The sequence below is a fragment of the Pyxicephalus adspersus genome, chromosome 3 (assembly GCF_032062135.1).
Source record: "Pyxicephalus adspersus chromosome 3, UCB_Pads_2.0, whole genome shotgun sequence".
NCBI classification, from domain to species: Eukaryota; Metazoa; Chordata; class Amphibia; order Anura; family Pyxicephalidae; genus Pyxicephalus; species Pyxicephalus adspersus.
In genome coordinates, this window is record NC_092860.1 from 10,401,824 (window position 1) to 10,419,313 (window position 17,490).

General features: G+C 41.1%; 1 long non-coding RNA gene and 1 other non-coding gene across 2 annotated transcripts; one reads left to right on the forward strand and one right to left on the reverse strand.

Moving 5' to 3' along the window:
• Positions 1-3,024: 3,024 nt before the first annotated feature.
• On the forward strand, positions 3,025-15,794 carry LOC140325620 (uncharacterized). The gene is made up of 2 exons (XR_011919707.1): positions 3,025-3,286; positions 12,827-15,794. It is a non-coding gene; the product is annotated as an uncharacterized lncRNA (long non-coding RNA).
• Positions 15,795-16,516: 722 nt separating this feature from the next.
• On the reverse strand, positions 16,517-16,621 carry LOC140327880 (U6 spliceosomal RNA). Its single transcript, XR_011920166.1, has one exon. It is a non-coding gene; the product is annotated as a U6 spliceosomal RNA (small nuclear RNA).
• Between the last annotated feature and the right edge of the window lie 869 nt (positions 16,622-17,490).

Genomic DNA, 17,490 nt, shown 5'->3' on the forward strand with positions numbered 1-17,490 from the left:
TTCAGACATGGAAGTTCTGTTAATGTGACATAAATGGCTCTGTCATGGTCTGTGGTCGTCACAAGGTGGCGCTGTAGCCCTGTGTAAAAGAAAACGCGCAGTGCAGTTTGAGAAGTTGTAACTTTTGCCTGCAAGCAATTTTTGACGAATCTTCCCCTTTTCTGTGTGCTCTAACATTGATTAGATTCTGGATATTTTGGATGTTTTATTAAATATCAGTACACAAAAGCACACAGTAATTCAAACCAATGACCAAGCCACATGCTTTCTTGAGTATTAATGTGCATTGCATTTAGGAAGCCTGTCCAAATGAATGTTATACAACCCAAACATTCAAAAAGGGGACATGCACTAATGCAATGCGCCTCAATACATGGGAGTGCATTACTGTGGATTGTAGTGTGTTGTAGCTCATATAGTGAACCTGTGCTAATGTGCATTATACAGCAACACACCACAGATTGACCAAGTGTCTATATGTAGCAGTTCAGTTCATTTTGGATGCACTAATAGCTCCAACACACATGCATTTCAGAGCAACACAGAACATGTTAAAGCAACAGCCCATTTAAATAAACGGACTTGGAAGGACTGAGTTGTTCATTGCGAAGTGCTGAGTTCCAAAAACAGACTTTATTCCCTCGCCCACCCATTGATAACGAGCTGACTGATGCAATGCATGTTATTAATGAACATTTTTAAAATGCACCAGGACACCAAAGCCCAAATGCACCATTAAGAGTTAACTTTTGCTACTCACAAATGAAAAAACAGAATAACTTATTCATCACCAATGCTTAGTTTTTCACTTTACATTTCTGCTTACATGTATGCTTAGATCCTTCCATTTTCCTTTGCCTGCATTATAGTGTAGGTGGCCACAATGCGATTGTGGATTTTAAGTGACCAAGGACAGGCAGTTTATGAAAATAATTTTGAGGATAAATGAGTTACTTTTAGCTTATGACAATGTAATAGGAGTGCAATAACTACAAAGTCAAATATCAGGTGTATAAACATTTAAATCAAACACAACCCCAATGAAGCAAAACCTGTGCATAATTTGATGGAAAAACATGGTGACATGCAACTCTGCATCCAACAAAAGCGCCAATTAGGAGGGGGGGGGGGGGGCACAACAGATAGCTTCGCATCTGTAAAGATCATGTGACACCCAAATCCCCTACTGTGTTCAAAGTACAAACTTCTTGTAAAACTATTTTCTAATTATATTTACTTTTTTCTTTTATTCCTTTGTTGTGTTTAAATATCCTTCTCATATCATTCTGCTGATTTAATTTGAGCCCAGCTTGTCATTTTCAGCCCCCCTGGGTTCACAGTACTCATGGGCTAATTAGTCCTCACACTTCATATGTAAGCTCCCCTAAATCCTAAAGCATTTCCCCCTATTTGCTGACATTGGAGGAAGAAGAAGTAGTAGCTGTGAAGTCACTACAAAAAATACTAGGCAATATTGGGGTCAGGTGGGGAGGTAAATGATGAAGTTCTACAATTTGAACCCTTTCAGGTTTATTTTGTGTCCTGTATTGGGAGATTTACAAATTGTTCCCCCAGTCAGTTCCTCTGAAATTCGCTGGTGGTGAACTCAGATATTTTTCTACAGGTCTCCTATTATAACAATGACTAGTTCTGCCACCTAGAGGCCAATCATCAAAAGTGCACAGCTGTCACAATAGGAAATAAAGGAATTTTATGAGTGAACTGAAAAGGTATTACATTTATAAATAGAGCCCCAAGAGTCACACCAAGAAAAGGTTGCTCCGAAGTGGTGAGAAATCTCCTTATCTGTTACCAGAACAGGTCTTCCCACTGGACAATTTCTCCTCACCCCCGCTCTTGTGACAACTGTAGTATTTCCTATCGCTTTGTGTATCGGTGTCAATGGTCTCCACCTAGACAAATAGAAAGGGTGAATCTCTCCAGCGGGGACACAGACAGCAATAGGGTCTATTTATTCAAAATAAAAAAATTTGTTTAATTCATTTTTTTTAATTAGCAACCTCTCGCCACATCACTAAAAATAAAATGGTGATCTGCCCAGGGGTTGTCATGAAATGCAGCAGATAGCAGTCAGCGTGCTACGGATCTAAGACAACCCCATCCATTAACATGTCAAACTGAATACAGAACGGGAGCTGTAAACCATTCTCCAGACCCTGCTACAAAAATACTATGCGTTACCGACTCATCTCCAAAATTTTGACACCAAACCCAGAGGTGAAGGGAAATCAATTCAGACAATTGTTCCAGTGATAACTGTCTTAGAGTTCCTCCGATACTTCCTGTTGCATTTCCAAGACAAGAAGTAAAAGAAAATCTCCCTGGATACAGACTGTAAAAAAAAAAAAATGACCAGATAGGGGTTTTTACTTTTTTTTATTCTTTACACAACCCTGGCTATACTTACACTGTAATATTATTTATATATTACAAATGTATCTAAAATAAAAAAAGGAAACCAAATTGTCTGAAAATTGGAAAAGATTTGCTGCTGAAAGAACATTTGGCAAATTATTATTATTATTAATATTACTATTAATAATACTAATAATAATTATTATTATTATTAATAATTACTATTGCAAATGACAGACTAATACAGACAGTGACACAGGAGGGGAGGACCCGTAAGGGTTTTAGTAAATCTCCCAAAAAAAGTATATTTTGGAAATGGAATTTTTGGCTGTTAAAACTTTTGGAGAGGGTTAATTCTTCCGATCAAACATAAAAATTCCAAAAATTGTTTTTTTTCCCATTTACTTCTAAATATATTTTGTGGGGTTTTTTTTATTTATTATTATTATTATTATTATTTTATTTATTTATTTTTGCATAAACCTAATATGAAAACGTCTTGTGTGTTTTTAGTTGTATTTTTGTTTTTTTTACAGTAAATCTCTCCTTCCTATTTTTGCCCACAGAAGCAGCTGTTCCCCTTCTGGACGTGCAATAAGCCCCAGTTCAGGCTCTTTGGTAACCACAGAACCATGAAATCCCCCAAACACCCCTTTACCATCCCAGCCAGAGTGCCACTTCAGGCTGGACGCCCCCCCCCCCCAGCTCTCCACACCCCTTCCAAAAGCTTGGAAAGCCGTCACAAGAGCTCAAGAATGTCACACCCAGACCCGAAGCAGGTGGAGAGGACAAGGGACCGTGTTACACCAAACACGTGGCTGGATATTTTGGACAGCACTTCACCCAGCATCATCAGTCCGCCCGGTGTGAGGAACAACTCCAACAATCCTCATATCCTGGCTCATCCAAGGTAAGACCATGTCCGCTCCATAGGGAGTCATTTGAGTCATTTCCAAAAGCGGAGAATAATTCACTTGTGTTCACATCTTGAATGACGCAGAGAGAACATTGTAACCCTGAGGGATACAGTTTTTTGACCATCGAAAAACAATTGCAGCCAATATCTGTAGCTGGTTTTGTACGTTTTGATTGATAGTAATAAAAAGCAAATTACAACAAAAAAGTAGCAATTTTTAAGTTGCAATTTTTTTTAATTCTTCACCCAAAATACTAAATGCCTTGAATTAGTCCCTGGTAATTATTTTGGCATTTCAGAATACCAAGTGGTTGGAATAATGCTCGCCATTCATCCTCCACCGGCTAATCTGCAAGAGAAAGCCATAGAGACACACAAAATGCTATTTGCTGACAATTCAAAAGAGCTGTCACTCTCCAAATGAAACAGCCCAGATCATTTCAAAATGGGCTTGTACCAGCATTTATACAAAATGTAGATTTACTTGCTGGGTAGCAAAAAAAAATCCTTTTTTTTTTCCCTTGCAAGTCCTGATTGTTACGTGTCGATAAAGAGAAAAAAAACTGCAAATGATATAATATTATCTATAGTGGGTGGAGAACAGCTAGAATTTTGTTTGTTTGTTCTTAGAATTTACCCCCGTGTCACCGACATGTAAATAATTAATTGGGGAGGCTGTTTAATGCGATTTGTTATAGTGATTTATTGCAGCCTATTTAAGGTAGAATTCCTGTTTGCATTCTGTTCTTTTTTTTCTATTTCTCGAAGGACAAATAATTTTGTTTTTTTTTTTAATAATTTTTAGTAGTTGTAATAATGATGGTAAATGATTTTGAATTTTACATTTTTTTTTTAAAGGTTATCGCTTCCAAAAATCATAAATAAATAAATGTGAATAAGAGTCACTGCAAGGATTTATTAGTACAACATACATAGTACTAAGGATTGCATTGGATTGTGAAAGAAAGGCAAATAGTTATTGATTTAGGGAAGGAGAGACAGCAAACATATTACCCCTAGAATTTTGATTTTACAATTTCCTGAAAAAATTTAAATAAGTTGACCTTAAATATCCTTAAAAACAGCCAGCTTCTTGATTCATTTATAAATCTTACAGTATATGAAAGGTCACAATAATCATATTAAATTCAACTAACATAACAAAATGCACTGACAATATCAACTTTATTATTATTAAAATTATACTAGACTGGAAGGCTTACAATCTACAGTGAAAAAACAAAACCATAAGATTTTTTTTTGCTGTTTCTTTTATTGTTTAAAAACCTCTCAACTTCTTCTTTTTATTTATTTATTGCATTTTTATGGACCTTCATTTTTTTTATTCTACCTCCATTTACAATTTTTAACTTTAACTTGCTAAACCACCCCAATCTTTTTTTTTCCTCTTCTAACTTTATAATATTATAAAATTATGTTGCTGTTTATAGTGGTTTATTTTTATGTTGCTCACAACAGTCCATGTGGCAGAAACAAGTGTGTACAATGTCTCCCAAGATCTTGTAGTAAAATATAAAACTTTGCCTTTTCAGAACAGCTGCTGCCACTTTGGGGTCTTTTTATAATGCAGTGAATCTGACATTCCCAGAAACAAACCCTTGTGGAGAATCAAACACTGCATTTGAAACACAGATTCTCAATCTGTGAATGTTATTTAATATAATGTTTTGTAATTACTCCTAAAGAATAATATGCAATTGTAATGCTGCTATGAAAAAAAGACATTGTCTTTTTTTATGTATTGGGAGAATGTGTTTCAATGGGAGTAATGCATTCTCCACCAGGGAATGTTTCAGGGAATGTCAGATTCCCTGCTTTATTAATAGAAATGTATTTGTTGCGGATCTGATTTTTTTTCTTTTTAAAGGTATTAAAAAGGTCAGTGAAAGCTCCCATTGAGTTTTTTTTTTTACAGGTGATCCAACATCAGGTCATCGGGGTTTCCCTTGTCTCGGCCAATCAACGCACTCTCTCCTGTTTGCTCCTGCAGGCCTAGCGCAGCTGTGCTATGTGTTCTGCACCCAAGAGGGAGCAATCAGGAGAGCGTCTGTTGATTGGCTGAGAAAAGGGAAACCCTGACGACCTGATGTGGGATCACCTGTAAAAGAAAAAAAAAAGTTCAAAAAAGTTTCCCTTTTGTCAGCCGTTCAGCACTAGGGGTGAATGGGGAGACTTGTCCTCATTTTGCCCTCCAGTGCCTGGGGATCCCACGCCGTCAGGAGTCCCACGACGCCTGTGATCATGTCATGAAAGCAGCCGTGGGAACCATCCTTTCACTGTGGGATAACCTGTAAAAAGAAAAACGTTTCACACAGTTAACACAGAACACACACATCTCATAAAATTCCTTAACGTTAAAGTCTAGTTTTATTGTTTACATATTTTTTTTTAACCCTTTGAGGGAATGAGTGAAGGGTTATATGTACTCCTGTACCCATTCCCTGAAACTGCCAGCAGATAAGGGGACCAGCCCAGAACTGGATGACCAGTGACGCAAGGAACTGAAGAAGATAAAATATAGACTTTGGTTAAAGTTTTCAGAGACTCCTTTAGACAGACGAAGGGACAGTCCCAACCTCTATTGCCTTGTCTGTTGTGAGTTTCCCAAGTGTGAATAAAACCTTGATTCTTTTACTATACCTCAGAAGTTGTCGTGAATAATTGTCAACGTACCATTGACAATTTTTGGTCCTTCGAGCCGGAAACTTCAATCAAGAGTCGTCCAGAGGAACGCTCGTCTACAAAGGAACCAAATCACACTGGTTTCAACAAAGACCCTTGGGATGAGAAAACTCCTTTAAACAAAGGGCTAGATGAGCGGACCCCTCTTGTGACGATTCAAGATTGACAGTTTCCACGAACACGACTCCTCCTGACGTCAAAAGAGTCCTGGTTTTCGTAGGGTACGAAAGTTTTGAAATTTCCAAATACTGCTAATTGTTTGACATTTTATACTGCAAATTGTTTGACATTTTTTGTTGCTAAATTGTTATATTGCTATATTGCGGAGAAGGTTGTATCTGGTGCAGATATTCCAACTGTACAGACTTATAACGGCTCAAAGTGTGTCACGTTTAGGCAAGTCTCTCATCAGCGTTCTGGTGAAGAAAGACGAGCACAGTGACCTTGTCAGTAAGATTCGTATACCACCCGGTATTGAATCGGAATATTCTGTGGGGCCCCCATGAAAAATAATTGGAAAAGTTGCTCTTTGAACGTGTTGCAACAACCATATCATTTGGTAATAATTCAAGAACTGGGGGCAAATAGTTGTGGATGGTGAGAATTATTACCCAAGGAAGTATTTTTTGAGTAATTGTTACACTGAAAAGAAACAGGACTTTTGACTATAGGGAAGTGTTTTTTGAGTAATTGTTACACTTAAAAGAAACAGGAATAGAAAAGTATAGTCAAAAGATAAGTATAGTCAAAAGATAAGAAAATGAAGATGGGTGTTTGTTGTTCAACGGTAAAAGACAAAATGACTGATGATGAAATAATAATGTTAAGTAAAGATAAAAGAAATCTTAAATATAGAGACATGTGGAAAATTAATTATAAATTTGACGGATATCTGACACCAGATCAATGTAAGGAATTAGTAGAGCTAATTAAAAAAGATGCAGGAGGCAATAAACAGAAAGAGAAACAGTTAGGTCTTCCTGTGGCTAGAATTTGGTTACAAGAAGCCAATAAAAAGAAACAGATCATTGACAGGTTCTGGATCAAGAATAGAAAATATAAGGAGGAAGATGACAATAATGTGGTCTGTGAACGACCTAATAACAATAACCCCCCTAACAGCCCCTGTTGTCCAAGCCCAAGGGGCAGTAGGTGGAATGCCGGTAGAGGGCAACCCGCCACCCTATCATGATGATGGCATGGGTCCGCCCGAAACCAGACAAAGGGTTAAACAGAGAACTGAAAATGCTCCCAGAAATGAGACAGTTGATTTGAACCCTATGATAGCCGTCCCCAATCCCAGAGGGGGTCAACATGGTGCAAATCAGACAATATTAGTATATCGACCCTGGACTCTTGAGGATATTAAAAAGGCAGTAGAAGGAATTCCTCACCCAAGGGTTAACATGGGACAATTCAGAGAGGGGGTTGAGGGGATGGTTATCAGTTACCACCTAAATGGGAGGGAAACAGAACAAATGTTCAGACAGATTTTAGGACCAGACTGGCATCATGTAGTGGGTAATTGGTCAGCGTTAAATGGTAATGATGTCTTGGAACATGACATTGGAGATCTACGAGATAGGATAAGAGATTTGTTGAACCGTATACAGGCCAGGTGGACGAGAAGGGCAGACTGGACAATTATTAACCAGTGTATGCAAAAACCTGACGAAAGTGTTGATGACTTTATAGTAAGAATGAGACAAGTGTTTGACAATAATTCAGAAATAGACATACCAGCAGGTCAGACACAGGATTCCCCGTACGAGCAACAGCTAAAAAATGCACTTATCAAGGGATTCTTACCCCAAATTAGTAAATTTATCACTAAACACATGATAAATCATAGAACCTGTAGATTGACAGACCTAATTGAACATGCCAGACATGCAGAACGGTATTTGTATAAAAAACAAAAACCACGTCAGAAGGTCCAGCAAGTAGATTGGTATGTAATAGAAAGTGAGGATGAAAACTGTATGTATGATGCACAAAAAGAGGAGCGACGGAAACCACGTCACCTCATCAAGGATTATGAGGGAAAACGTAAAAGGGGAGAATGTTTTAAATGTGGAAAGAAGGGACATTTTGCAAGAGATTGTATGAGAAAAGACACAGATGAGGAAACGGCATGACTAGGCTCAGGAGGGGAGGAATTTACAGGGGACAAGGATATTGTTGACCTGAATTTTGCTGACCAATACAAACCAAAGATAACATTAAATGTGGAAGGGAAATTAGTGACATTTTTGTGTGACACTGGGGCCTGTAGATCAGTAATAAGAAAACAGGAAGCCCCATCATGGACAAGACAAATGACAGTCATAGTCCGAAATGCAGGGGGTGACATGGCAACAGAACCCCTGTGTAAGCCACTAATGGTAACTGACCCCCAGACTGGAAATAAGACAAAGGCAGGATTTATCATTTCATATTCCTGCCCTGTAAATTGATGTGGCCGAGACTTATTTGGAGATCTGAGGTTGTCTTTGGTTCCCAGAAATGGGTCAATAGAAGTCCATAGACCACTCCAATTGGGTTCTCAAGACAAGAATAAATATTGGTATGGAATATTTCCAAACCTCGATGGAAGTAATTGGATAAGGGGGTGGTTGTATGATCACCCAGGACCAGGGGGAGGAACGACCGACCCTCATATGACAGTATATTACCGCAGACAGGAGGGTCCAGACCTTCCTTTTGAAAGCCAATATTGGACAGGGACGGAACATGAACTCTTAGTTGTGAGGGCATACTGTAATCCAGAAGGTGTGGTACCATTGAAAGTGAGGTTAAAGGATAAGGACACAAAACAGATGTATCGGAATCAGTACCCCCCACACATCTCACTAAGAAAACCCCAGAATAACAACTGGGCCTATGTTGGGGAGAAAATGTCCAAATGGACAAATATGAGGTTCGAGGAGTTAGAAAAACAACATGTAACAACAATAAACATAACCCAGACTGTATTAGGAAGGGTGGACAGATGGGTGTGGCAGCACCAGCAGTGACACAAAGTTTATGGACCTCTGCAACGTTTCAGTCTGGAAAATTTTGAGGGGGTCCCAGAACAATTGTGGGCAACTTCAAAGTCAGATGTAGGACTAATCAGAACAGCAGAACCAGTCCAAAAAACCCCCCGTAGCACATACAGACCATACCAAAGACAGTATCCCCTGAAACCAGAGGCTGAGAGAGGAATTGAAACACTCATACAAGCCTTAAAGAAAATTGAGGTCCTCATTCCAGCAGGAAATTCTCCTTGTAACACACCTTTGTTTCCAGTAAGAAACGCAAATGGGTCATGGAGAATGGTTCAGGATTTACAAGCGGTAAACCAGGCTGTAATTCCTTGGGCACCAGTAGTTCCCGACCCATCGACCTTGCTTAATTCTGTGTCACACGAAGTAAAATGGTTTACAGTATAGACCTTGCCAATGCCTTTTTCAGTATTCCTATACATCCGGACTCCAGGTTCTGGTTTTCTTTCACCTTTAAAAATGAAAGACTGACCTATACTAGATTACCCCAGAGGTATACTGAGAGTCCTGGAATTTTCTCAGAAGAAATAGGGAAATCATTGTCCTTATTTACACCTCCTGAGGGAAGTCAGGTCCTGGCTTATGTAGACGACCTGCTTATCTGCTCAGCATCAGTGGAACAATGTAGAACAGACTCATTAGCACTGATGTGCTTCTTACCCCAAGAGGGTCATAAGGCTAGCAGAGACAAGGTCCAATTTTGCCAACAAGAGGTTAAATATCTAGGACATGTATTAACTCCTGAAGGCAGGGCTGTGGACACCGAACGGAAGCTAGCAATTTTACAGAGCCCTAGACCACGGACAAAAAGGGAGATGATGTCATTCCTAGGAATGATCAATTACTGAAGGGCATGGGTGGCGAATTATGCACAGATAACCCGGCCATTATATGACGCAATACACGACAAACCCATGGCATTGACTGATAAAATTTCCTGGACTCCAGATCTGGAAGAAACCTTTGTCCAAGCTAAACAGGCAGTGGTCTCAGATCTGGTTCTGGCAAATCCTGACTATAAGAAGCCATTTATACAAGCAGTAGATTGCAAGTCAGGATTCATGGCTAGTGTAATTTGTCAAAAGTGGGGTGACAGAATGAGACCACTGGGATATTTTTCAGCACCCCTAGATGCAGTACCCAGGGGCCTACCACACTGTGTCCAGGCTGTAATTGCCGCCGCCATGGCAGTTAAGGCAACCGCAAACCTTGTCCTATACCATGAGTTGGCCTTATTGGTACCACATGCAGTACATGCCCTTTTGTTGCAGGACAAAATGACTCTTTTGTCTCTGGCTCGATTGCTCTATTGCACAGCCGTGTTATTGGACCAAAACCACATTACCTTGCAGAGGTGCTCCACACTAAACCCAGCTACACTGCTCCCTGTTCCAACAGATGGTGAGCCACATGACTGTATGGAGGAAACAAAACCACTGCACCTACCTAGACCAGACTTGACTGATATTCTCCTAGAAAACCCAGACCTTGTGTATATTGTTGACGGGTCAGCGCAAAAAAATAACAGAGGACAGAATCAAGTAGGCTATGCGGTAGTTACACAAACAGATGTGGTAGAAGCTAAAACTCTGCCATCCACTTACTCTGCTCAAGCAGCAGAAATAGTGGCCTTAACCAGAGCCTGCTCATTGGCAGAAAACAAAAGACTTACTGTATACACAGATAGTCAATATGCCTTTTCTACAGTACACACGTTTGCTGGCCAATGGTCAAGAAGGGGAATGAAAACGGCTACTGGGAAAGATGTGACACATAAAGACCTGCTGATTAAATTGCTGCAGGAAGTACAAAAACCAGCATCACTGGCAGTAGTCAAGTGTATAGCACACACCAGTGGCCAAGATGCAGTGAGTGCAGGAAATAGACTGGCAGATGAAACTGCAAAGAAAGTTGCGCGTTCTGAGGCCCCAGGCCCTGAACTGCATGAAGTTGATATTGAAAAAAATCCTGGGATAAACCAACAGGTGTTGCAAGAGATGCAGCTGGTAGCCCCAGAATCAGAGAAAAGGGCCTGGGCAAAATCAGGAGCCTTACAGGATGAAAGCATGATTTGGGTAATGGGTGATAAGGCAGTACTACCAAAACATTTGTACAGATTGGCAGCAATAGTGACACATGGGAAAACACATGTGTGAACAGGAGGGATGATACAAAAGATAACAGGAATATTTCATGCACCTGGTATCCATTCATTCCTAAAAATGTTTGTGCTACATGCATGATTTGCGCCAAATACAATCCTGGGAAAGGTACCAAGTGTTATTTAGGTATATTTTATCTATTTATCTGCATAAATAGGGAAATTATATTCCTATCAATGCGTATAGATATTCAATTAAAGAAGAAGGTTCATGCACAAATAATAGCTAGTCAATCAAACAGTTTAATTAAGAAAACAAGGTAAGACAAAGTACACAGCAATATTATCAGATATTTAACCACATAGGAACTTGAATCAATGTCACATATATATATCGCATGAACATAAAGTTATTAGTAGTAATTCTCTGCAATAACCCAGTAACTCCTTAGTACAAAATACATCAAAACAATATAGAAATAATAGCATAAACATATACTGAGACATATACCAAACAATATAAGAAGCAATTCAGGAATGTGTATAGCTACCTGCTAAGATGTTGTGGGGTACTCCATGAGCCTGATTCCCTAAGAGCTCCCATCATTCCCTTTCCCCTTTTTATATAGTTACGTCCTATTAGGTAACATTGGGACTCCTTGATTGGTTAGTGGGTGTGTTCGGTACGCTCAGTTGGCACACACCCCACTAGATTGGGATTGGTTAATATAGTTTGATGGACCTCCCAACTAAATTTGATATAAAAATCTCCAGCTGGAATCTATGTTTAGGGGTCTATAAATGTCCAGCTGGGTCATCACCCCAGTCCATCTGTTCACTTACACCTCCATCTCCTGTTTCCTCAATTGAATGGACTTATTGCCCTTTGAAGGCCATATTGGTGATCTGTTTGTTATGGGAAAATAGGTCTTGTCTCCTGGCAGCTGTTGTATCACCTGTGTGTTACTCTGTGAAGTCCTACACTTGGAGACCCCCTAGGAAGGCCCTATGGCCAGATCAAGATAACACAGGTTTCATGTTAAAACACAACATTTCTGTACTGTATTGTTTCATGCTAGTTAGATACAGTCTAATTATTAGGACCCACACATACCTAGTCATACATCTATGAATACATCTATATATTTATACATATATATACCTCTATATACATTTACATATTCATAAACAATCTTGAGGTGCAACACAAGGTAGGAACAGGGTCAACCCCACACCCGCCATACCCATTCCACACCATCAGCATGGATTTTATAGAAATGACACCCAGTGAAGGAAGGAAATATGCGTTAGTAATTGTGGATGTATACTCAAAATGGGTAGAGATATTCCCCACTACAAAATCAGACAGCATGACTGTAGCAAAGTGTCTGGTCAGGGAAATAATTCCCAGATATGGAGTACCAGAACAAATTATGAGTGACAATGGAACACACTTTGTTAATGAAACACTAGGACACATCACTAAGACCCTGGGTATACGAATTAGACATCATTGTGCATATCACCCACAGGCAGCAGGGGTGGTAGAGAGACAAAATGGCACAATTAAACTGAAATTAGCGTGTAAGGAAACGGGCAAGGGGTGGGTGTGGTGTTTGTAATGAGCATGAGAAATACCCCTACAAAAAGAGGACTAAGACCATATGAAATTCTGTTTGGCAGGCAGGAAAGGCAACCAGACTTAGATGTGGCTGACATAACGCTTGAAGATGACAGTTTAGCTGATTACCTGCACAGAACCCTAAACGGTCAGAAGAAGTACCAACCACCACAACCAGCTGAGAACGAAGTTGAAAATCCATATCAGGTGGGAGATTGGATCTGGGTTAAGATAATCAAAAGAAAGCGTTGGAATACACCTCGGTGGGAGGGACCATATCAGGTACTCCTGACTACCCAAACAGCAGTTAGGGTAGAGGGCCGATCTGCCTGGATCCACCTGACCCATTGTAAGAAAGCAATAGGGACGTAGGGATTACCTGATGGTGATGTGAATGACATCAGAAGTGCCAACTAGAAGAACGATTTCTCGATCGAAGGAGAGCACCACTGTCCACTCCAGTGCAGTGAAAGTAACACCGAGAAACATCAGGTTATCCAATAAACAAAAGGGAGGTTATTTGAACATGGGTACACCCTTGGATCCAGGCTACTTCAAGACCCCCATGGGTAGAATGTTAGTCTGCATGTGGGGAATCGGTTCTCTAATAGGTCTGTCCTGGTGGATAACCGTGTGGGCGACTCAGACACAGAACCCTACACCAGTTAACACAACCGCTTTTCCAGCAAGGTTAAAAAGAGAGACCGAAAGGGTTGAAGGTAGTATGGAAGACCCCAATGCAGCCATAAGACTGAACACGACTAACCAACGATGGGTCTTGTGGTATAACTCATCAGCTGCCCATACAGTTACTTACACATTAGATTTCTGTAAAATGGTCATTTGTGACCAGAAAGGAGGTGGGCTCATTCCTTGGAGATGTAATAATAGAAACGCCCCACATGCAGTCAGTCACATCTATGTCTGTGTAACAGCCAACCAATTTGGAAGTAACTGTGCAAATTGGGGAGCAGCAGGATGGAATGTAAGGGCAGATACCACTACAATGTCCCAAAATGATGACCTGTAAGTGCATTACAAAGGACTGACAAGCAAGGCAAATCGTTACTTAAAAGAATGACATTGACAAAAGGCACAATATGTGATGATAAGTTTAGGATTACAATAGTTGACCCGCAGCCAGGGGATGCCGGCACCTATGTCTTAGCAAAATTCCAACGGGGAGAGTAGATGGGAGCGTATGGAAAATTTGATCTAAAAGACATATACAACAACCCCGAATGGGGAACCAATGCTACCAATACGCAAAAGGTTCCGGCCAACCAGGGAGACAGTAAAATAGAGGTGACCAAAATGAGAGCCTTATCAAACCCGACAATGGATGACTTGTTAGCTATAGAAACCGGAGTGGGAGGAGGAAATGAGTGGCTCAAGTGGGTGCATTATACAGTAAACCAGATGAATGTGAGTGACTGTATAGCTTGTGCTGTTGGAAGGCCCCAGTTACCCACTGTCCCAATCCCAGAAGCTATAAATACGACATGCTTACTGGAACTGATGAAGGGTGGAACTTTTAACACAGAGTGTAACAAGGAACAGATACAACACCCACCCAGGAAAAGCAGGACAAGGTCCACAGATGTGACTGTGTACAAGGGCAATTACACCTGCTACAATAACACTGAAAGGAAAGGAAAAGAGTTTAAGTCTTGCACCACAGTAGAGCCAATTTGCAGCAACTGCACATGGACCACACAGCAATTTAAAAACCACAGAAATTCATTAGCATATATATGGTGGTTGTGTGGGGACCAGAAACTTAGGGCAATCCTACCAGCAAACTGGGGAGGTACATGCACCCTGATCACCCTGGTACAACCATTCCTGGTCATAATAATCCAACATATATAGATGCTATAGGGGTTCCAAGAGGAGATCCCAATGAGTATAAGGCCAGAAATCAAAAAGCTGCAGGCTTTGAGTCCATTTTTTACTGGGTTTCTATAAAAAAGAATGTTGATTGGAATAATTATATATACTATAATCAGCAGCGCTTTGTCAACCAGACTCGGGATGCAATCAAAGGGCTTGCCGAGCAACTAGATGCAACATCTATGATGTCGTGGCAGAACCGAATGGCACTAGATATGTTACTGGCCGAGCGAGGTGGAGTTTGTAAAATGTTTGGCGAAAGTTGTTGCACCTTTATTCCTAATAACACAGCGCCCGATGGAACAGTGACTGAGGCTTTGAACGGTCTCACGTTGCTTTCCGAAGAGTTGGCAGCCAATGCAGGAATATACAACTGGATGACCGATTGGTGGAATTCCTGGTTCGGTGGATGGGGGCAGGCAGTTAAAACCGCCCTGGCAGCCAATGTGCTATGTATTGCCTCATTACTCTGTCTAGCTTGCTGTCTGGTACCATTGATGAAGGGATTAATTTCCAGGATGGTTGACACGGTAGCTAGAGATACAATGTACGAATTGGTCGAGATTGACCCAGAGATTAATAACATAGAAAGTCTTAAGTACTAATAAAAGTTTCCCGTTCATGATAACCTATGGTAAAGTTTTTAAAAAGGTCATATGGTTTGATTAATCCTCAACAGGAGGGAAATGTGAATGTATATAGAATATATACTAGCCTTAGGTAAAGTGAGAATTAACTCAAATTATGTAATTCTGTTATAAAATGACTAACTCAGTTATTTGTGTTCTTTACTTCTGTTCCCGGAGGCGCCTTGGCCTTGCACCTGGTCAAGTGAAACCAGCAGATAAAGAGACCATGGAAACTATAACCCCCCCCCCCAAGAAAACCAATTAGAAGTGGAATGTACAGCGGCAGAAAAAAGCAAAACAATAATTCATCTGTCTCCAGGCGAATTAAAGAAGAGACCAGCCCAGAATTGGATGACCGGTGATGCAAGTAACTGAAGGAGATAAAATATAGACTTTGGTTAAAGTTTTCAGAGACTCCTTTAGACAGAGGAAGGGACAGTCCCAACTTCTATTGACTTGTCTGTTATGAGTTTCCCACGTGTAAATAAAACCTTGATTCTTTTACTATACCTCAGAAGTTGTTGTGAATAATTATCAACTTACCATTGACAGCGGTATAGAGCACACTCCCTGCAAAGTTTAAAAAATTAAAACCACAGAAAACGCGGGACAACTCAACAATAGGCGCATTTTCCAGTGTTTATAAACAATTAAAAAGGTCAATGAAAGCTCCGATTGAGTTTTTTTTTACAGGTGATACCACATCAGGTCATCAGGGTTTCCCTTGTCTCGGCCAATCAACGGACTCTCTCCTGTTTGCTCCTGCAGCCCTAGCGCAGCTGTGCTATGTGTTCTGCACCCAAGAGGGAGCAATCAGGAGAGCGTCTGTTGATTGGCTGAGAAAAGGGAAACCCTGACGACCTGATGTGGGATCACCTGTAAAAGAAAAAAATAAAGTTCAGAAAAGTTTCCCTTTTGTCAGCCGTTCAGCACTAGGGGCGAATGGGGAGACTTGTCCTCATTTTGCCCTCCAGTACCCGGGGATCCCACGCTGTCAGGAGTCCCACGACGCCTGTGATCATGTCATGAAAGCAGCCGTGGGAACCATCCTTTCACTGTGGGATAACCTGTAAAAAGAAAAGTGTTTCACACAGTTAACACAGAACACACACATCTCATAAAATTCCTTAACGTGCGGCGCTAAGCACTAAGCCACCGTGCTGCCAATGTGTGTAATAGGGGTGTAATAGGGGTGTGGGTGAAGGATGGTGTTTTGGGAAGATTTGGGAAAAAAACAGGCATCGCTTCACTATGCTCGAAGCATGTGTCGTCCTTGCGCAGGCGCCATGCTGGTCCTCTCTGTATTTTTGATTGAATAAATTGCTTTATTAATCACTTTTTTTTAATCACAAAAACAATACAATCAGGGTTCATACATACATGGAATTGCGACGCAGCGCATAACACTACATTACAATCCCCCACAACACACTCGCAAATAAATACATACATCCCTCCATACTGCGGCTTTGTGCCGCAAACCACCCCAACCGATTGTCAATCCACATCTTAAACCGGTCTGAAACCATCCCTAAGAGCTCTCCCAGGCCCGAAGCTTTATTGAGCTCTTACAAAACTAATTTCACACATTTAAACATTTCTAAAGAGAACTTGGGGGGGGAGGGGGAGAGGGGGAAGGGGGCCTTTTTAGGCGTCTTCTTCCTCTTCTGGAAAGTCCATGAGGGTGTAGTCCCTGATCAGACTGAGAGACAGTCTGCGGCAGTCCTCGATGGACATCCTCTCCCTCCGGAGGATAAGGTGCTTCCTAGCGCACCAGATAGCGTCCTTAATACAGTTCAAAACCCTCCAAGCTCCTTCGACTTCTTCTTCCGTGAATTCGCCGTGGAACAGGCCATACAATATAGCGCAGTATGTGATGGCTGTTCTCGGGACGAATTGGCTCAGTTCCTGTTCCATGGTCTTCAACACGGCTTGGGCGTAGGGGCACTGCCAGAAGACGTGCAAGGCCGTCTCTTCTTCGATGACGCAGAAGGGGCAGTGTCTGTACCTACATAAGTTCCTGGCATGCATGAAAGTTCTCAAGGGCAGTCCTCCTTGGACCGCCATCCAGGCCAAATCCCGGTGCCGGTTGGTAAGTCTTTTGGACCCGATGTTGATGGGGTCTGGGTTGGTGGGGGGGAGGATTGGGTTTGGGTTGTGGGTGGGTTGGGAGGGGGGGTGGTGTCAGGGCAGGGCCTGCAGGG